Source organism: Garra rufa, chromosome 23 (genome assembly GCF_049309525.1).
Source record: "Garra rufa chromosome 23, GarRuf1.0, whole genome shotgun sequence".
Lineage (NCBI taxonomy): Eukaryota > Metazoa > Chordata > Actinopteri > Cypriniformes > Cyprinidae > Garra > Garra rufa.
In genome coordinates, this window is record NC_133383.1 from 40963891 (window position 1) to 40987397 (window position 23507).

The 23507-nt window shown below is 39.4% G+C and overlaps 1 pseudogene; it reads left to right on the plus strand.

Moving 5' to 3' along the window:
• Nucleotides 1-9325: 9325 nt before the first annotated feature.
• Nucleotides 9326-10131, plus strand: LOC141299048 (uncharacterized; annotated as a pseudogene).
• Nucleotides 10132-23507: the final 13376 nt, after the last annotated feature.

Sequence of the window (23507 nt, forward strand, 5' to 3'; positions counted from 1 at the left end):
CGGTGCGCACGTCCACTCGCCAATTTTCAATTGGCCTTTTTAATAAGGCTCAGAGGTGATCGGTCTCTCAAGTGAGATCCCAATGTAACGTCGAAGTGATTCGACTGAAGGGGTAACGCTTTATTGATGCAACAATGTCCATTGGTTTAAAAACTTTAAAAGCACAAACCTTTCTTCATGTGAATCACAACAGATGAGGAGCGCGGCGAAGCTCTATGACGTCACATCACCAGAGCAAAATAAAAGTCCCATTGGTGCACTGCTCTCTAGAATCACAAATATATCAATGAAATGTTCATTATAGAATAGAATTTTGTACTCATGATGATGTTTTTCTAAAGTTACTAACATCGTGAATATATTAATATTATTCTCTTTTTTTATGTACATTTATAAAACTTTGTTTTATATTGATAAACATTGCCACTAAATTCACATTAAACTAGTTTATGCTGCTGTGTAACTGTTACAAGGAGGGTGTGATGACAAATTGATTGATCACTCTTTTGACTATTGTAATCAATCTCTGGCTATTTTGTTTGTTTGTTTATTTATTTATTCTTTTGGAAAGTTACTGAAACACTGTCTGGGTTTTTAGTTTTATTTTGCTATTAGGGCAAATTAGGACACAGAAATATATTTGTGTCAGTTTCTATTTACCACTACATAAGTTTATTTATAATGAATTATGACTTACATTTCCCCAGAGTATTATTACTTTTTTAAAATTTGTATATAATCTGTGCTAAAATATGATTATAATATAAACAAGTAAAATGTTAAAATTTCAGTTGTTGGCAATGCATTTACAAACAAAAGTCATTAATAACAGATCCACACTGAAAATGAACAAATCTTCTGTAAGGATTGGATGGAGATTATAATATGGTCTGTATATGATCTTTTCTGTTTCAGAGGTAATGTTTTTTTTTTTTTTTTTTGGTTTTAAATACACTTTTTTAGTGTAAAGGAATATGGTTAAATCATTATTACCTTTTCAGTTTCGATAAATTGGCAAAAATATGCCAACATATTCAGTTCACTCCATATCTTCTTTTATTAACAGTGAAACGTTTGGGTAATAAATACAAGACACAATAAACTGTTTATTAGAAACATTAACTAGAATGACATCTATCAGAAAAAAAGCCATGTTGTATTATTGTAATGATTTTAGTGAAGTTAAATGTTTTGAAAACAAAATACCTTTAATACACCTGCAGGAAAATGAAGATCAGGAGACTTGTTTGAGCTGGTCCTGTGTGTCGCTGTGATCATCCAGACTGACTAAAACACTCAATCACTGGAGTTTATTCAGATTTCAGGAGGCCGTTCAGATGAAGACAAAGCTCTCAGATCACAAGCTTAAACACAGTATTCAAGGGATGTGATCAGTTCGTTTTAAATGAATATATTTAGCTTTAGGAGTGTGTGAAAATGAATGTGAAATGATGCTAAGTGTCACCTTTTGTCTTTATTGGCTGTTGATGTTTCTGCCTCATTTCTTTAATTGGTGTCTTTGTTTCTGATCAATATCTGAGTTAAATATGAATGCAGAGGCTGAAGGTGGGACTTTCCCTGATCTCTGTGATAATGAGTCTATAGTTCTGCTGATTGGATTAGAGTGACTGAAAATCTGGGCAAATTCCTGTAACTGCTTACATCCTTTGCATATTTTATCTTCTAATGGTGATCCTGAAATCTGTCTTAAACTCCAGTGATTGAGTGTTTTAGTCAGTCTGGATGACCGCAGCATCACACAATAATCTCAATCAAAAGTCTCCTGATCTTCTCTTCTGAGTTTACTACAGGTCTAACTGGATATTGCTGGTATTTTGTTTTCAAAATTGTAATTTCACTAAAATTATAACACTAATTATACTTTTTAATGAATGCACTTCTAGAGATTGAGTTTCTAGTAATGCAGGCACTGTAAATTGTATTTTTAGCATTTTAAAATAGCGCTCAGTCACAGTCATTTCCCCGCATTATTTTTCCTCCTTTCGGCGCTTCACACTCCAGTCCAGCGGGTGACACTAACACACAAACCTCTGTTTGCCAAACACCATTAAACCTAAGAAGAAGAAGAATTAGTTTCACTGCTCTCTGTTGTTTTGTTGTGATTCTGTTTTAATTCAGCCTGTGAGAAATGTAGTTTCTGTAAACAAAAAAAATACAGTTTTTGAATCCAGTCAGTAAATACCTGTAATATCCTCATCCTCACAGCTGGGACTAGGTTTGGAAGCAATCAGGAATATCTGGAGAAGTATCAGCTGAACTGAGATCTGCTGCTGTGAAGATGTTTATTAAAGTGAAGAGTGAGGAGAACACGAGTGAACAAGAAACCTGGAGAATGAAACAGGAACCAGAACCTTTGGGAATAAAACAAGAGGATCCAGAACCTTTGAGAATAAAACAAGAGGAACCAGAACCTTTGAGAATAAAACAAGAGGAACCAGAACCTTTGGGAATAAAACAAGAGGATCCAGAACCTTTGAGAATAAAACATGAGGATCCAGAACCTTTGAGAATAAAACATGAGGATCCAGAACCTTTGAGAATAAAACATGAGGATCCAGAACCTTTGAGAATAAAACATGAGGATCCAGAACCTTTGAGAATAAAACATGAGGATCCAGAACCTTTGAGAATAAAACATGAGGATCCAGAACCTTTGAGAATAAAACATGAGGATCCAGAACCTTTGAGAATAAAACATGAGGATCCAGAACCTTTGAGAATAAAACATGAGGAACCAGAACCTTTGAGAATAAAACATGAGGATCCAGAACCTTTGAGAATAAAACATGAGGAACAAGAAGGTTGGTGTTTAATCTTCATTTATCTTTAATGACTGTTTGTGGTACATTATTTCAAAGTTTTATTAATACTGAGTTTCAAGCTGCTTTAGATTTAGTTAATTGTAATAGAAACAATCTTTAAAGCAGAACAGTCTGATGAAAGTATAGATGGGGCACCAAAAACACTTCCAGATCTAGTAAGAACCATTTAAATTTTGCACAGAAGTCTTGGTAACATTTTCTATGAAGCCCCTATTTATTATACATTATAATGGTATTTTTAAGGCATTGTAATGAATGCATTATTTAAAAAAAGAATGTATATGTTGTATAATCACATGAATAATCATAACAATTACAATATACTATAGTACTTGAGTATTTGAGGTTCTAACTTTTAAAATTATGATTATACATAAGGCATAATGAGCAGCATATTAAATATATGCAATTTATAATAGGCAATATCATATTACATTTATTTTTAACATTATATTACTTTTTATTTTGATGGTCCCACTAGTCTATTGACTAGAAGCAACTTTGCAACTACATGTCAATTAACAGTCCTATATTAGTAGTATTATTAGTCTAGTATTAGTACATTTAGGTTAAGTTTGGCTAGGTAGAAGATTCACATACTTGCAAAGTTACATATCAGTTTGTCTTTTGGGGAACCATCAAACTACAGTGTTAGAGTATATTTAGCATACTACTAAAATACTCTATTTATTACTTGCTGAACTATTACTAGCACTACCTCATAGGGGTTTCAGTTCAATTAAGCAAATTGACTTGACTGGAGAAGCCACATCTCAGTGGATTCACTCCACCAACTCTTATTCGTCAGCATTGAAGGGCCTGAGTTGGACAGTTTCAATGGCCAGAAGGTAGTTGAAAGATGGCACTCTCAAACAGAAAGGGCTCTGAGAGTATCACCCTAGAACAGAGACAATATTTGTGATCTTCTGATCAAGACCAGGAACATAATATTGTGATATCATACCGTCACCGTTCAAAAGATAAAAAAATACCTTGATATTAATTTTAGGTCATATCGCCCACCCCTAAAACAAACCCATGCGGCTGTTCCATTCATTAACACAGCCACGCATAATTCATATTTAAACAGTCGGTTTTCGGATTAATATTAGTCCATATCACGATTTGATTTAAGTGTAATGAACTACCTTTGATTAATGCATTCGATTAAACTTCAACAAATTCCGTGACGTTCCGCGTTAAACTGTAAATTCAATTTTGACTGGATTCCGCAATTCCGTCCGTGTTTTCCGCATCGCGGAAATCATAAAGCCCTACATATGAGACATGCCGCCGTTTTACTGGCTGGTTGGTCCAGTCTGAGATACTGCCAAACAGCGGACAAACTGCTAGCACTTTTGTATTTCTTCTTCGCTGCTCTAAACAGTGGTTGCTTGTGGCAACACAGCGCTATTTCCTTGTGTTTGCATTCTGAGCCGCGAAGAAGAACTGGCTTCTGATTTGCTAGCGGGAATAACTTATATCTTAAGAAAATGGTATCGGATTGGTACGTGGGTTCAAGTACTCGCCGATTCCGATGCTAGATTTTTTGTGGTATCATCGGAACAAAAAAAATGGTGCGGTGTTTATATATAAAAATAAATTTATATCTAAATTAGGCCTATTTATAAATAAATATACATTATATATAACGTTTGTGTACATAGGCCTATATATAAAATACATATGTATATTATTTTGAAACCAAAAATAAATTAGGCTCAAACATTATTAACAAACGTGGGTGTTTATTTTAGCACTTCCGTCAGTGAACAAGCAGCCTACAAAATGCTAAAATAAATCCAAGAAATAATACATTTAAATATGAAACTAGCCTAAAAAAGAGTGTTAAATAGGCTATTAAACAAACATTCATTGCAAAAATTCCTAACAACCTCGACTGCTCGAATTACTGGCCCACCCCGAGTCCGACTGAAACAGGTCTTGTTTCTCTTTCTCTTGCCTATTACACAGCTGCTGTTTTTAATAGCAATGTTTATTTAGGTTATAAAGTAAATTTAGAAATATATTTGTGACACTTTTTATTTGTTAAATTCAAGTTCAAGTAACGACTAAGCAACCAGCGGCAGGCCAATTTAGGCTTCTCAAGTCATCACGATTTAAATTAAAATTCATAGATATAAAAAACTTAAAGCATTTCACAATATTAGTTTAATTGTATAACCTAGATAAATGTGTAATAGGCGCATATTCAATCGTTTGAGCGGAGAGTAAAGCTGAAGCATGCTTTGCAGGACATGAAAGCGCTGGTGCGATGTGGAACTTAATTTTTACTCATTAAGGTAAAACTAAAATATCATCCGGAACTGTAAAGAAATAATTTAAATAATTCAAATCGAAAACAAAACTTCTTCCATTTGAACTCAGAGGCGCGGTTGTCATTGCGACAGCACAGCCCTATTTCTGCTTCCACCATTCAAGTGGGCCCAACTGTACTTTAGTAATCTCAAAATTTTAAATCGAATGCCAACCCACCGAACGAATATTCGAATAATCTGGTCCAGCCCTACTTAAAATAAATTGAAATAAATAAAATGTAGTAGTAGAAATGGAGGAAGAAAAAAAAAACTTAAGCAATTTTTTTTAATATCGGGGGAAGATATCCGATCCTAATATCCACCCCTAGTTTCAATGCCAGCTTGATAGTTTTTGAGACATCCTAAACAAGTAAAGGGTTTCTCAAATTAAATGCATCACCTCTTACAGTTGCTTAAAGGGGCGCTATTATGCTTTTTCACTTTTTGAACTTTAGCCAGTCTGTGGTGTGTATATTTGGGCATAAAAAACATCTACAAAGTTACAAATCTCAAAGTCCACTTTCGTTTTTAAAAAAATCACTTTTCAAGAACTACAGTGAACGACTCGTTTGGACTACAGCGTTTGTTTTCCGGATGCAATGATGTCACAACGCGGTATCCCGCCTACTGAAATTCAATTCGTTGGCGGGTAGGGGATTCGCCTAACTTTACCCATGTATGGACAGCCGCTTTTGGGATGCTACAGCGAGCCGTAGGTCGGCTCGTTTAAACGCAGCTTTAGCTAAAGGTTCGCGAACTGCTCCGGTAACCGTGCTGAAGCAGCGCCATTCATGTGTGTTGAACAGAGGGTCCAAACACACGCAGATCCGCGGCTCATGTAAACACGAACTAGCACATGTCTACGCCGCGCCGTAGATATGTGCAGTATGTGGTAAGAGATTTATTTATCATACAGTGTAGATAGCTTCACTAGCCTTAAAGGTTGTATCAGCGATTTCTAGCCTGAAACATAAAGTGTCAAGTTCAACTTTCTTCACGATCCGCTCGCTGCCTGCCCCATAAATTGTCTGTGAAAATAGTTGATAGCGCCGATTGTTTTTTTGGGATATCTCGGACCCTAGGCTGACCAGAGAGACGCGTTTTTTTTCACAGACAATTTATGGGGCAGGCAGCGAGCGGATCGTGAAGAAAGGTCAGCTGAAATTTACACTTTTAATGTTTTAGGCTAGAAATCGCTGATACAACCTTTAAGGTTTCAGGCATGCAAATAATTAAATACATTAGCACAATAATGTTGTCACATATCCACAATCTCGTATGCTGACGATAGGACCAACAATAGCGTACTATTTACTCACCCTTTATGCATCCTAGGTGTATATGACTTTCTTCTTTCAGACGAATGCAATCGGAGTTATAATCGGATCCATAATAAAAAAATGCCTCACATGGCTCCGGGGCGGTCGGTAAAAGACTCCTTTAGCGATCAGATGTGTTTGTGTAAAAACAAAAAACAAAAAAAAAACGTAAGAATCACTTTAATCTAGTTTGCTGCTTTGGAAAGGGGCGCAGCAGGGCGGAACGCGGTCCACGCTGTTTGCCAATCGCAACGCAGTGGGACTTCTGACCAATCACTATACTTTTGACTTTTCGGAAGGTGGGACCCGGAACTAATCGAGCAGTTTGTGCCAGCCTGGGGAGAAAGCTATTGTAATAATCTAAATTATGTGAAAAATAATGCGTTTTTCGAACAACTAAGCATGTCAGCATGTTCAAGTACACCTCAAAAACAAATTAAAGACTTTATAAAGGAGCATAATAGGACCCCTTTAATACAGCAGTCCTCGTGCCCCAAGGCTCTGCATATTTTGTGTGTATCTCTTATCATATATAACGTTTGTTCCATTTGAACATAAATGCCCTGCAAAGTGGACTTAGAGACCTGCAATCCCGCGGGAATCAGTGGTGTTTAAGTTCAAATCCACTCACTGCTCAAAAGTTTTGCACAGTGCTAAATATTGCATGCTTACGAATTGCAACACACAAAGTGTAGATATTTATGAAAGATTAATTGTGGATAATATCCATTGTGTTATACGAGTGAATTTAAATTGTATTTATTTATAGATGTCATATTCACACTCCTCTGTTAAGATTCATCTTTTGTGTGAAGACGCAGCAGGCGGTAACGTAACGCAAATGTGTGAATGAATACTTCACAAAGTGAAGTAAATTTGAACGGATTTCCAGTGCTCAGGGAGTAGGAAACAATGAATACTGTGTAGGGAACATGTCAATTGGAACACAGTTCATGCACACTACACGCGACATGCAGCGACAAAGTGATGAGATCCCATATATTTCAATGGAGAGCTGGCGATTTCCAGTGCTGAGAGCGACAGGGGCCATCAGCGACCGGATGTGGGCGTGTCCAGCAACACGACAAAGTTCAGAATCTCTCAAATTTATGCAAATGAAGAGCGACTTTCGGGAGCGACCGCCATTAGGAAAGAAGACGACAGTGATCATGTGATCATTCTCCTTTCAGCTCCAGCAGTGATGGAGGAGAAATGAATTCTTGCCGTTAGCAATTGTCCTGTTTTATATGACATGTCCCTGCCCACATACAGAGACATAAATTTAAAAAATGAGGCATGGAAAGGGGTGGCCGATATCGTGGGGATTCCAAGTAAGTTTTTAATGAGCTAATAGGATTTAAAATTAGATATTACCTCTTAAAAAATCAAAACCAAAATGTGTTAAATGTATGACAACAGACAAAATCATAAATTATTAGATAGGAAATACACGTACCAAATTAAAAATAACAGTAAATGCATTAAAATTAATTGTAACCTGCTAGTCATTGCTTCTTAAGTTGCCTTGGATAAAAACGTCTGTTAAATGACGTTACTAAGCAACCAGTGATGAGAACGCCCAGTAGCGACCTCATCGCCAGACTCTGGCGACATGCAGTGACAGAAGTCGCGTTTAGTGTGAACGGGGCTTAACAAACAGATTTTCAGAATCAGGTGCATTAACTAAAGCCCCGGTCAGACTACACGATTTTTTTGTCGGTTCCGACAGTCACTGTGTCAGACTATGCGATTTTGACAGGTTAAAATCTTGTTGTGTCGTGGGTACCAAACATGTCACACTACACGTCGCTTTGCGACCAATCATTACGTGACGTCTACGACAAGTCGCACCCTACTTCCGTAAACAACAGCAGCAATGGATCCAGAAGCGGCGTTTTTTGTACTGGCTGTGTTGATCTCTGAAAAGCGCAAAAAAAAAGAAAAAAGAAAACTCGACAGTGGGCACGTTCCAGGCTTGCTCGAAGAGGACAATATGGGCTGTCAATCCTGCAAAGAGAACTTGAGGTAAAATATCGTTGTTTAGCCAGACAAAAAACGACCGTTAAACAAATAAAAAAAGGCAAGCATACTGTTGCCATAGCTCCACAAAGCTTTCTTCCAATTCATAGGTCCACCTAGTAGCAAAGTCATCTCTCTTTCGTTTATTCATGTTTAAAAGCTGTTTACGGTAGAGGTTATGTGCTCCTATTGGTCAACGTCACCCATGTGACCGAACTCGTCGTGGAGGGCCGGAAAAATATTAAACATGCTAGTCTTTCTGTGTAGACGTCGTGGAGCATCGCAGACATGTACTGGACTATGTCACACTACACGATATGAAACGTTCGAATCTTGTGTTCCGACGCCCATTGTCGTATACGATTCTCCACAACACCCTACGAAAATAAAATCGTGGCAAAATCGGGCTAAAATGGTGTAATCTGACCGGGGCTTAAGAGAGACATGCAAAATATGCAGAGCAGGTAGATAGCGAGGACTGGAAACAAGAACTGCTGGCTTAGAGCATATAGGATGTAATTATATGTTAGTTTTGAACATTAACATGTTTGAATGTTTTGATGTCTGCTATTTTGTGCCACTAAACTGAGCTTTTTTTTACTTGTGTTTTTTCACCTTAGAAATGATGGCACTGAAAGAGGAGGGTGATGTACTGAATGAAATGGAAGAGAAAGATTATGATTTCATAGATGGAGAAAAATCTTTTAGTTGTTCACAGACTGAAACGACTTCCTCAAGAAAAATCACTCGAAAAACAGAAAGAAGTTATTTCACTTACCAACAGAGTGGAAAGTGTTTCAATCAAACAGAAAGTATTACAAGACACATGAGAGTTCACACAGGAGAGAAACCTTATGTCTGCCCACATTGTGGAAATCATTTCAGTCTTAGAAAAAGTCTTAAAACACATGTTAGAATTCACACTGGAGAGAAGCCTTACACTTGCCAACAGTGTGGAAAGAGTTTCACTCAACATGGACACCTTAGAGTCCACATGAGAATTCACACTGGAGAGAAGCCTTATACCTGTCAACAGTGTGGAAAGGGTTTCACTCAACATGGACACCTTGAAATCCATATGAGAGTTCACACAAGAGAGAAGCTTTATACCTGCCACCAGTGTGGAAAGAGTTTCAATCATAGACTAACTCTTAAAAGACATGTTTCATCTCACAATGGAGAGAAGCCTTATACCTGTCAACAGTGTGGAAAGAGTTTCACTCAAAAAGGAAGCCTTACCAGACACATGAAAATTCACAATGGATTGCAGCCTTACACGTGTGATCAGTCTGGAAAGAGTTTTGATCAACATGAAAACCTTGAAGTCCATAGGGCAGCTCATAAAGAGAATTGCCACACATGCTCTGAGTGTGGAAAGTGTTTTCGTCAAAAACGGCACTTTGAAGTCCACATGAGAATACACACTGGAGAGAAGCCTTTCACCTGCCAGCAATGTGGAAGAAGTTTCAACCAAAAAGGAAACCTTGACAGGCACATGAGAGTTCACTCTTGAGAGAAGTCATTTATATGTGGTCACTGTGGAAAGAGTTTCAGAAATAAAGCAACATGAGGTTTCACACATGAGAGAATTGATAACACCAGAGAGAAGCCTTTGCTGTGCCATCACTGTGAAAAGACTTGCAGAAAAAGGACAATCTTGAGGTTCACAGAAGCACCTCTGATATAATTCAAAATATTTGAGTAGTAAATTTGGGCTTGGTTTACATCTGGGTTTAAAATGTCTTTTTTTTTTGTCCACTTTCGACCTCTTCTCTCCCCATTTTGTCAAGGGGAGGGTAAATGCATTGGATCTTTCAGATCTTATGATCAAATGAATAAAATATGTTTTCTCATGAGTAGGTCTAGGGACATTTACCAAGAAGGAGAAAAAATATAATGAAGAAAACTTAGTAAGCAGAGCAAAAAGGAATCAATAAATTGAGAAGGGGATGAATACAATTTTTTAGTGTGATTTAAAGAGGGGTTATGGAGTAAAAGTATAAATGCATTAACAAATTAGTTGAAACAAGCAGATGATATCAAGTGTAAAAAAAATTTAAGATTGAGCATTGATGGTAATATGTAATAGTAAAGAGCAGAGGAATAGTGATAGAAATGGTATGTAAGCAATGATTCTAAGTTGCAGTCAAATAAGTAATAAAATATGGAGGTGTGGAGTAATAACTGGGGTCCCATTTAGTGTAAACATTGGAAATGTTGGAGGAAATGTAATTGAAGCCAAACAAAAGTTGTTTGCCAAGTCAGGAGTGATTATTTGTTATATATTATTACAGTAATTATTATTATTATTATTAGTTCATTATAACATCGTTTAAGGACACTGACATCACCAAGATTAAGCAGATTTAAACCAGTAAGATTGTGACGTGAGCAGCTACAGCACGTTAGATCGGGTACAGTTTTTGCTTTTTGCTTTACCACACTGTTAATAAATATTTCCCGTTATGCTTCTCGCTGCCCTCGAAATATTCTCAATCTCCCAGTCAACTGATACGGCCGGGAAGCAGAGACACAGACACAAGTTCTGTATTTCATACTTCAACTTTATTGGCTCAATACAAGAGTATATATATATATATATATATATATATATATATATATATATATATGAATATTAACGGATGTTATGCATCTAACTAAAATATCTATGTGCGTCATATGGAACAAAAACATTATTGGGTGTACAATAAAATATCAGAAATAGATCTGGGTATACAATGAGCTCTTCCTGTTATTCCAACCAAGCATACATTATTCAGACAGAAACAAGTGTAATGGTGCGTTCACACCGCACACTGTCTGCGTCAGGCAACGCACCTAACGCATCTAGTTTGACGCATATACGTTGAAGCTGGCAACGCTTGCTTTTTGGTGCGTTCACACCGCACACGTCAGGCAACGCTCCCAATGCATCTAGTTTTTTGCACACTTCCCCTGAATAAACCATGGCAAACTATTGGTACTGGACATTTTGGAATCCTCTCATGACCATGTTTCGCTAGCTAACGAAATGGGAAATAATTACGTTGAGAAAAGATTTGACATCCCGATCTCTTCAGCGATCTTCATCCAAGCAAGTTCCTTTACATACAACAACGAGGACGGATCATACATAATAGATAATTGTATATGTTGTTGTTTTTTCTGCTCCCGCTTCAATCAAAATACGTGTGGTGACGTCACTACAGTGAGACGCTCTGATTGGTTGACGCACTGCGTCAAGTGCGTCAAGTCCGTCAAAAGTTCAGCTTGCTGAACTTCTGCGTTGCTTGCGTTTGCTGCGTTGACGCTTGAAACGCAGGTAACGCTTGAGAAGTTGACGGATCCAACGCACACAACGCAACGCAGAGCCTCTGACGGACCTCTGACAGACTCAACCATTGACTTTACATGTAATCTTGCCGCAACTGACGCATGACATTTGGGGCGGTGTGAACGCAGCATAAGATATATTAAACAGCAGAGAGAGAGGAAATAGGGAGGGGGAAGAGAACTCACGCAAAGCTGCAGAGAGCTGGACAAATTCTAACAGTTGCCTGCTTTGTTTATAAAATAAACATTATCAAGCTCTCTGCACAATTACCTATTTCCCAGTACTTAACTAAAAATGCATAGAAAAGTCAGATAAAAATTCTTCATTCTGTCTGTATATTGACAGGTCTACTCATCAAAGCATATTGAGAAGATACAAGATTATTCATAGCACGATTAATCAAAACTCGAATAAATGGAATAATACAACATATAATAAATGCAAGTATTAAAAGCATAACCACTATAGGGATTAAGGCATTTACAAACATTCTTTGCCGACCTGTAAGCCAGGCCAAGAAGCCATCCCGATTATCCCCAATTTCCCTTGCTTGTAGCTCATTAGCAATTCTAGTCATATTCTTCAAACCTTCATAAATCAAATGACCATCTTTATCATTCTCTTGGATATATGTACAACATGTTGTTCCTACAATAACACAAACTCCACCTTTCGAAAGACAGTAATGACAACATGTAATACTTTTCATTTGGCAATACTGATAAATTCGAGCACATTTTTTCTCTGGAATTTCACCTAACTTGTAATTTCCTTCTTGTCTTTCTACACAAAACAACGAATCAGGAATAGAACTCACTATTGTTAGTTTAGCAAACACTTGAGACATAAACCACACTGTTGCATTTGGTCTACACATCCATTGTCCAGAAGTCTTTAAAGCCGGAATCAGTCCAGCAATACTGATGAATGCAATGCATTCCCATTCTTCTGCTGGCAGAGCATCAACAATCACACGTGGTCCAGTAGCACTATGTGTCATTTTAGTGCATACGTAACAAGGCCCTTTCTTACCATCAGCTCTGGCTGTATAATTAGCAAATCGTCACCACATATTCGTGGCGTATGCATGTGGCGTCTCATCTTCTCCAAGCCAGGTTTTATTTCCCGTACCAACAAAAGTATGAGCATAGGCAAACAGATTTATTAATGTGGCCAGATATATGACTGGTTTTGAAGACATGGCCAGAAACTTTCAGCGATGGTGATTGTGAATTCTTGGTTCTTCTTCCTCGTCCTTCGCCTATTGATTCCCCCTCAGCTCCCCGAACTCAGGCAGATGAAGAAACGACAGGTTGATCCCCTCCTGTGGCTGGAGCAGCCTTCACTCTACTGGCATGAACCTAGGCATGGTCCTAGGTACTTTGGCTCTCCCAGCTTTGGAGGTTTCAGACACTTTATCAGCACCTGTTGACCTGGAGCAAAAGGGTGAGTCGGCTTTTCTGCAGGAAGAGGAAGAGAGAGAGAAACATCACCATTTATGCTATTTAATGATGATTTATTAACAAGGTTCGGGAGGAGCAAGATCAGATAATCAACAAATTCGGCAATGGTGTAATTCGTTTACCCAATCATCCTAACCAGCACGACACGCATATAAACAGACCGCCTTCTTACCTCCGTCCTGTGATAGTTTCTTGGCATTCGGTTTGGCGTTGGCCAATATATCACAGTCACAACGACGAAACCTGTACTGGGACAAGCCTCAAACGCGACTGGGCCGCGCCCAACTTCTCACCGCAGCAAACCCAACTGGCTTCCCGCTTTGGCTCAACTATTCACAGCTGCATTTTCCGGCCGCAACGCCACATGTAGTCAGACCACCAGCTCTCGTAGCAGTCGCTAGCGCGAGACGGGCCATGTTGTTAATTACTTTTAGGTAAGTCCAGTGGTTTAGTGGATGATATACGCAGGTTTACGGCGTATACACACTTTATCAGGCGCTTTGCGTATACCCACTATTTAAAATCCCTTCTGATGCGCATTATTCACGTTAGTGTCCCGCATTATTTAGCCAAAATCATGACAGTCTACCACATCCAGTCATATGTGAATAAATGTAAATATTCGCTAAAAACACCTCAAAAAAGAAAAAAAGACCGTGATGATGCAGTCAGGACCGTGGCGCCGGCTTGCTTTGAAATGTATATGATGATTGCGCCTAATGCACCCGCTCCCTAGTCATTTGAATCACTACGAAAACAGCACCTTACAAAGAAAACTAATCAGATTTTTACGATCAGAAATTTCCTAAACTAGCGAACCCCTGTAAACAGTACAAGGATCCAGTTATGCATTCAAATAGAAAGTTCAAAACTAAATTCATAAATGAAGCGTATGGCCACTTCCGCAGGCATTACTACACCACTGGGTAAGTCGCTAAAGGCAGGTCAGTTATTGCTAAAAAAAACGTTAAACGATGCGATGCATAATTGATGTTCATGTCACAAACAAAATTACTAAACTTTTCTGTGTATTATTTTTCAGTAGCATTGTAGATGGGTTTTTAAATTAAAAAAAATATATAAATAAAATTATGTGATGAGTCATAATGCACAGCCAGCACAATGGACATAACGGCAAATAAATAATGTACTTGATCATAAGCACCCATGTTCAGAATTAATAAACATAGTATCTATGATGACCTAAAGCGGACAAAGTTTTAGAAGAAATGTTTGCTCTTTGTAGAAGTAAAACATCGGTATGTATCAGACCACCACAAACCACTCCCCTTTCCCGTGACCCAAAGCTAAAACAGCGAAAACAAGTATGAGGCTGCCTCCGCCAGCTGTGCTGGCTGCACAGGCTCTACAGCATTTTCTTCCATATATCCCAAGCTTTAGTGACCTACAGCTACTGCAGCCGAAACAAAAGCGAAGTTGCTTCCGCTTGCAACAAGCCTTAACATCTCAATCTTTTTCTCTTGTTTCTTCTAATCCTTTTCTTTTTCAGTGGCCTACAGCTCCCATAGCAGACGCTAGTGCGAGGCCGCCTTCACTGGCTGTGCAGGCTACACGGGGTCTTCAAGATGTCACAAACCCTACTCGGTTCCCGTTATTTACAGCAGCGGAAGGAGGCATGAGGCTGTCTCTGTTTGCAACTTAGGCCCACACATCTCAGGCTTCTCCTCCTGTTACTAATAACCTCTTTCTTTTCAGTGGCATCCAGCTCCCATAGCAGACACTAGCCCTATTTAAGTATGAGGCTACCTCCGCTGACAATTGCGGCCCATGCTCCTCTCCTTCACAGCTTTCTACTTCATTCAAAATAATGTTGTCTTTCTCCAGGTCACGTTCTGGCTCTTAAGCATCAAGATGCAGCAGGCCATCAGCAAGCCTAGGCAGTGCCCCAGACTCGGCCACTCCTCACACTGCACGCTATCATGGCTTTCCTCCTATCTTTCCCATGCCTTTCCTTCTATCTCCAGCAGCAGACGCTAGCTCAAAGCTGCCTCCGCTGGCCGCTCAAGACCTCTTACTCTTACCCTCCTGCTACTCCTTTTCCCTATCAGTAACCAGGGGCTAATCCATAAGTGAGGCTGCCTCCGCAAACTGTTATGGCACCGCCCTATCTTCATTCTCATCCTTCTTTTCAATCTAAACCTAACAACTTTATTCACAGCAGTCCCACTACTTACTCCACTGAATGCTATCACTCTGGAACCACCCCCTGGGCCTAATATCATCAAGTTCCAGGTTCTTGCAAAAATTCAGAGCACTGGCTCCGGAGGCGGGCCAATCGCCAACCCCAGTACCTCACTATTCGCAACTCATATTCCCATAACTCATCCCTTAAAACCGCTTCTCGACGCGTCACTCGATTTTTATCCTCCAAGCAGTTTCTTTGGTTTTTGGAGATTTTCAGAAATTGCAATAACCTCTAAATTCAACGCCATCAGATTTACCCATTCTGGATAATGAAACTATTGCTTATTTGATTAAACAAAGACAGACCAAGAAGAAAAAAAGGCAACTACATTGACATTTAACCTCCTTTTCTCTAATTTAACCTTATCACACCCCTTTTTCTTACTTTCAATTTGGGCATGATAAAGCAAAATTTGCACTGTACCCTCAATTCGTTGTCGACTTTAACCACCCCGTTTCATGTCTTTTAGTTCCAAAACACTTAAAACCAAGTCCTCGCTCAATCAGGCATACCCGTGAAAAAAAAAAAAAAAAAAAAAATATCATATTGGCACAAAGAACCTACCAGCCGTCAAATTCAATTTCTTATTTAGCATCGGACGGGGCACCCCCTTTCGGTGCAGCAGAGCCGCGGCTCCCTTCGGTCACAGTGTGAGCCCTCCGTCCATCATTTGAGTTGCGCTGCGGGCTCTCCCTCCCGGTGCAGCAGAGTAATGGATCCCTTCGGAAGCAGCGGGAGCCTTCATCCGACACATCGCATCTCGCCTCGCAAGGGGGACTCTCCCTTCCGGTGCAGCAGAGCCGCAGCTCCCTTCCGAAGCAGTGAGAGTCCCTCTGTCAATCGCCTTGTTTTGCCCACTTCAGTGTCGGACTAGGCTCCTCCTTCCGGTGCAGCAGAGTCATGGCTCCCTTCGGTCACAGTGTGAGCCCTCCGTCCGTCATTTGAGTTGCGCTGCGTGCTCAGTGACGAACGGGCTCTCCCTCCCGGTGCAGCTGAGTCATGACTCCCTTCGGAAGCAGCGGGAGCCTTCATCCGACACATCGCATCTCGCCTCGCAAGGGGGACTCTCCCTTCCGGTGCAGCAGAGCCGCAGCTCCCTTCGGAAGCAGTGAGAGTCCCTCTGTCAATCGCCTTATTTTGCCCATATCCTGATTTTCTACTTAAGAAACATTTATTATTATTTTCAATAATAAAAACAGTTGAGCTGCTTCATATTTTTGTGAAAACCATGATACATTTTCATCCAGGATTCTTTGATAAATATATAGAGTTCAAAATAACAGCATTTGTTTGAAATGGAAATATTTTGTAACATTATAAATGTCTTCACAGTCACTTTTAATTAATTGAATGCTTTTAATTAATTGAAAATTACTTTTATTCACCCTATCTGAATAAAAGTAATGTAATGACCCTAGTTGAATGGGTTGAAACACACCTTTTGTAACAAAAAACAGCATTTTTAAAAATTGCTGACACTGCAACATGCTCACCAGACAGTCCACCATTTTGGAAATGTTGCTATGACAACAAAAAAATGCACACATTCTCACGTGACTGAACCTGGATGTTACTTATATGTCACTTTGGGACTTCCCGAGTTGAAAATGAGGGATAATGCTTTAAAAAGACCTTTCCAGATTATCACAATTGTTTGTGACACCCGCGTCACAGTGGGTCCTTATGTGTATGTGTTTTCAATAAAGTTTAGGCAATATGTAACTGTGTGTGTGGCTATGTTGAGATACGTATCAGGGGCTATAGGGACTTAATTAAACCAACAAAATTTTGCAGACAATTCAGATTTTATTTTAATACTTAACGATTGTAGTGTGTGTGTGTGTGTGTGTGTGTGTACCTGGTATTCATCACGTTGTGGGGACCAAATGTCCCCACAAGAATAGGAATACCAGTAGATTTTGACCTTGTGGGGACATTTCTCAGGTCCCCATGAGGAAACAGGCTTAGAAATCATGCACAATGAGTTTTTTTGAGGAAGTAAAAGTATGCACAATCTCCTGTGAGGGCTAGGTTTAGGTGTAGGGTAGGTGTAGGGTGATAGAAAATACAGTTTGTACAGTATAAAAACCATTACGCCTATGGAATGTCCCCATAAAACATGTAAACCCAACATGTGTGTGTGTGTGTGTGTGTGTGTGTGTGTGTGCGTGTGTGCGTGCGTGCGTGCGTGTGTGCGTGCGTTTATATAAATGGATAAATACAATATATACATGGTTAAAATGAATATATTATACATGGATACACATAAATAAATAAATAATATACATATTCTAAAAAAAAACATCTGAAGATGGTGAGCTGTGTGTGTATATATAAATAAATGGATAAATACAATATATACATAGATAAAATTAATATATTACGCATACACAAATAAATAATATGCATATTCTAAAAAAAAACTATATACACATTTACAGATGGTGAGCCCTACAACCTATTGCCGCCTGAATGCTGCTGTGCCAATTCTTCAGCTGTATTTCAAAGATGGATCTGACCTTCATCCCAGCCTGCGGCTTTCACGACAGTCCATCACGTTCCTCATCGCTGCTTTGAGGTCAGATTTTGACCATGGCTGGGAAACAGATATTGAGGTGCTGGTGTTTCTGTACTGGCTGGCCCACGCAGCATCATATAGGGTGGTGTCAATGGCCTTTGACATCCCAAAGTTCACGGTGCATGACATTGTGCACAGAATCAGCAGGGCAGTCATCTGTATTTTGAAGAGGGTGATCGCTTTCCCGACCCCGGATGATCTGGAGGAAGTGGGGGCAGGTTTTGCCCAGCTGGCTGGGTCTCCAGCTTTCTGCGCGGTAGCTGGTGCAATAGACGGCTGCCACATCCGGATCAAAGCACCAGCAAGTGACGCCCCATGCTATTTTAACAGGAAGCTGTTCCACTCTGTTCAGCTGCAGGCCATCACTGACCACAAGGAAGTTGGGTGTCCTGGGTCGGTGCATGACGCCAGGGTGCTTAAGAAAAGCCCTGTTTACACTTGTTTATCAGACTATACCAGTGTATATGATTTTAGACAGGTTCAAAGCCTGGTAGGTGTACCATACATGTTGGTGGGACTGTGCTGTGTCACCAGCATAAATCAGAAAAAGAGCACAGGTATCTTAATATGTTCATCTGTTTACTGAAGCACAGCACAACAAACATTCATCAAAAGTATTTTTGTATTTAGTATTTTGTATACTTGTTGATACAGAAAATCAGCAGTCTAGTAAAGAGGTTGATTGGCAAAAAGTAATTTATGTATTTTGAAAATAAAAAAATACTAAAGATTAAATGTATTTAAATACAAAATAGTATTTATGTTTTTGAAATACTGCCCATGCCTGACTGTGGTTAACAAATTTATTGGACCAGCACCCAGTGTAAGGTTTGTATAACAGCTGCCCCAAACTAAGTGATTACCAAAATAATTTTTAATGTTAATCCACCAGTATGTGTAAGATCTTCTAATGCTAAGACATAATTATTTTTGGGAATGTCAGCAAGAATGTAAGCTCTTACCAAGGCCAAAGCAGGCATACAAAAAAAATAAAAAAATAAATAAAAATTAATATATTTGTTTGTTTTATTAGTTTTTGGTAATTATGTGTGAATAAAGACAATTTAGGCGTTTGTTATTTGCCTAATAAAATGACTACAATTTTTAGTTCTAAAAAAGTTTTTGATGGGTGGTCTATTAAGTTTGTTAAGCACTGTATATAGCTACATAGTTTTATAAGGATTTAAACAGAAAATAAAACGTACAAACTCACTTGTTTACACTCTGCCCCTTTTTTGATTGCCAATGGCTGCAGCCTGCAAAGTACAACGTGAAAGCGCAAGGCTGACGCTCTGTAGCGAATTCACACATAAGTGAGGCATTTTAATTTAAGTTGAAGAGACGGGATTTGCACGACGCACCGCACAGCATGCTCCTAGAATCTGGTTGAGTAATAAATGGTTTTGCATATATTATATAATATCCTATAGCAGTTTGTGTGAATCTGGCGATAGATCGCGCATCCACTGGCTTAGTACGTTCTGATGAAAGGGTATATATAGGCCATGGCTAAACAGACGTCTTACGGGAGAAAATTTATTTGCGTGGTGCCCCCCCTGGACGTGGAGCCCCTGGGCACTTGCCCAATTGCCCATATTGTTAATCCGCCTATGGTTACAGCACAGTATGTGGCGCTATTGCAAACAGGAACAAGTATACATAGACATTTTTTGTCTTCGCGTTATTTGAGCGGACTTTGCTTTTCCGTTGAGCATAAGTGGTACACGAATGGAACGGAACGCACATTCATAGAGTGGAATACTGATCAGAGCGTCACTCATTGAGCAGTGCGCGCTGAATACTGCCGAGCGACGCGGCAGATAGTTTCGGCCGTTTATCTCTTTCGAATCTCTATAAAAATCGGCTGACTGTACACCTGCCTTGCCGCGCCCCCCTTATCATAACTCCGCGCCCCCCAGTTTGGGAACCACTGCCCTAGGGGTACTTCTTAACCAACAGGCTTTGTAATTGAACACAACAGACTGGAATCTGGTTCATTCTGCTTGCAACCTAAGGTAAAAAAAAATGTGCATCAACGCTATCTAGAACAACTTGTTATAATGATGTATTAGTCTACATACATAATATACAGGTCCTTCTCAAAAATTTAGCATATTGTGATAAAGTTCATTATTTTCTGTAATGTACTGATAAACATTAGACTTTCATATATTTTAGATTCATTACACACAACTGAAGTAGTTCAAGCCTTTTATTGTTTTAATATTGATGATTTTGGCATACAGCTCATGAAAACCCCAAATTCCTATCTCAAAAAATTAGCATATCATGAAAAGGTTCTCTAAACGAGCTATTAACCTAATCATCTGAATCAACTAATTAACTCTAAACACCTGCAAAAGATTCCTGAGGCTTTTAAAAACTCCCAGCCTGGTTCATTACTCAAAACCGCAATCATGGGTAAGACTGACCTGACTGCTGTCCAGAAGGCCATCATTGACACCCTCAAGCAAGAGGGTAAGACACAGAAAGAAATTTCTGAATGAATAGGCTGTTCCCAGAGTGCTGTATCAAGGCACCTCAGTGGGAAGTCTGTGGGAAGGAAAAAGTGTAGCAGAAAACGCTGCACAACGAGAAGAGGTGACCGGACCCTGAGGAAGATTGTAGAGAATGACCGATTCCAGACCTTTGGGGACCTGCGGAAGCAGTGGACTGAGTCTGGAGTAGAAACATCCCCAGATCAAGCCACTTTTGAACCAGAAACAGCGGCAGAAGCGCCTGACCTGGGCTACAGAGAAGCAGCACTGGACTGTTGCTCAGTGGTCCAAAGTACTTTTTTCGGATGAAAGCAAATTTTGCATGTCATTCGGAAATCAAGGTGCCAGAGTCTGGAGGAAGACTGGGGAGAGGGAAATGCCAAAATGCCTGAAGTCCAGTGTCCAGTACCCACAGTCAGTGATGGTCTGGGGTGCCATGTCAGCTGCTGGTGTTGGTCCACTGTGTTTTATCAAGGGCAGGGTCAATGCAGCTAGCTATCAGGAGATTTTGGAGCACTTCATGCTTCCATCTGCTGAAAAGCTTTATGGAGATGAAGATTTCATTTTTCAGCACGACCTGGCACCTGCTCACAGTGCCAAAACCACTGGTACTGACCATGGTATTACTGTGCTCAACTGGCCTGCCAACTCTCCTGACCTGAACCCCATAGAGAATCTGTGGGATATTGTGAAGAGAAAGTTGAGAGATGCAAGACCCAACACTCTGGATGAGCTTAAGGCCGCTATCGAAGCATCCTGGGCCTCCATAACACCTCAGCAGTGCCACAGGCTGATTGCCTCCATGCCACGCCGCATTGAAGCAGTCATTTCTGCAAAAGGATTCCCGACCAAGTATTGAGTGCATAACTGAACATAATTATTTGAAGGTTGACTTTTTTTGTATTAAAAACACTTTTCTTTTATTGGTCGGATGAAATATGCTAATTTTTTGAGATAGGAATTTTGGGTTTTCATGAGCTGTATGCCAAAATCATCAATATTAAAACAATAAAAGGCTTGAACTACTTCAGTTGTGTGCAGTGAATCTAAAATATATGAAAGTCTAATGTTTATCAGTACATTACAGAAAATAATGAACTTTATCACAATATGCTAATTTTTTGAGATGGACCTGTAGGTCTATATGAGGAGCAGGCTTTGGGAGGTTTACCTTTTTTTAGTATAAGGGAAATATTAGCTTCTCTTAGAGATTCAGGGAGCTGCCCACTTCTATATGAATGATTAAACATATTGGCCCGGTTTGCCAGACAGGGCTTAGAGTAAGCCAGGATTAGATGTAAGGATTATTAATTCAACTCAAATTTATAATGATTCAAATAATGAATCGAATCGAAAGATTCGGAACTTGATTAAATTGATTCAGAATTAATAGATTACACTTCTTGACCATTCGTCCGGCGAAGTGGTCAATTCAGTATACTGTATCAACTCAGAAAGGTTTATATTATGCTCCTGGCCAAGATCACAAATAAACCAAAATATTACGTTAGGAAATTTTAAAGCTGAGGTAGCTTGATCTAAACACTGATTCAAAATTCAAGACACTTCTTTTAATGAAACAATGATTTATTGACTACTCTAAGACACAAAACTAATCTACTAAAACACAAACACACACACACACACACACACACACACACACACACACACACACACACACACACACACACACACACACATTCACACGCACAATTCAGGGAGTAAAAGTTACAGAGTTTTGAATAGCATCCCAGAGTTCTAGTATTTCTTACTACTAGTTCTTAGATCGCAACCTTAGAAAATCACAAAAGCAGACTTAGCTTTTAACTACTTAAGGAATATTTTGCACCAGTTTCAGCTAAGTAAAGAGAGATCTTGTTACTTGCGTTCGGTTCAAGCAGAGTTCCACGGGCTTGTCTTTAGCAGAAGGGAACCCCGGCTTTGCTGATAGGCTGCTCCTTGATGACGTCCTCTGGGAGACACATTCGTGAGGAGTGGACTGTTTGCCGGGAGGAGCTTCGGTTGCGCAGGTTGATGCGCTGGAAGTTCTTTTGAGTCGGCGTTGCGAGACTTGGAAAAGTTCGGCAGTCACGAAGCTTCAGTTCTGTAGAGTTTTGATGGCACCGTCGCGTGCTTGATCGAGTGGTCGAGCGCAGATGGAAAAGCACTCAAACCACAAGAGACGTGAGGCGAGAGCTGAGAGCTCTGAGTTTGCTGAGTTCTGTTAGGAACATGAAGTTTTTAAACGGGCCGCTAGGGCACGTCCCACGATGCTGGGATCCAATGGCATGGCTAAAGGGGCGGGTCACGCCACCCCCTTTCTGTCCTGTAATTCCTTCTGGTACGTGACTTATTAGGATATGGATTTCTCTGCAATTTTTGTTATTAACTTCAATAAACTATTTCAATGCATAAAGTATACACAATATAATTTTCTCGTTCATTCAGACAAACTGCAGTCATCAAGATAATTCATTCCATATCAAACAGTGGTATATTGCTTGCATGCTAATACATTTGACAACTTCCTTTCCTAAAGGCCTATAATGCATAGATTAAACTTCCAACGATCACATAAAACACATCAAGCATATAAAAGAAAACATGAAAACATATGATACTGTTGAAAAGCTGATTGTTTCTTAAAGATTGTCTCTGCAGTAATCTCGAAATGTGTTGTTAATGGATTTGCTATCATAATGTAGTTTGTCATTTGTGTCTAGTATTGATATAATTGAGTGTGAATCACTTTGCTTCTTAGTGAGGTAAGCCAGAAATTTACCCAGCTTATCTCCATGCTCATAAAATTTCTGTTTCACAAACCTCAGTTTGTATTCTGCATCTTGGGTAAGTTGATATTTCTTTGAGTAACGCCTTATCTGCAGTCTTAATATATTTTTTCTCTATACTCTTCAAGTCCTCCTCTAAT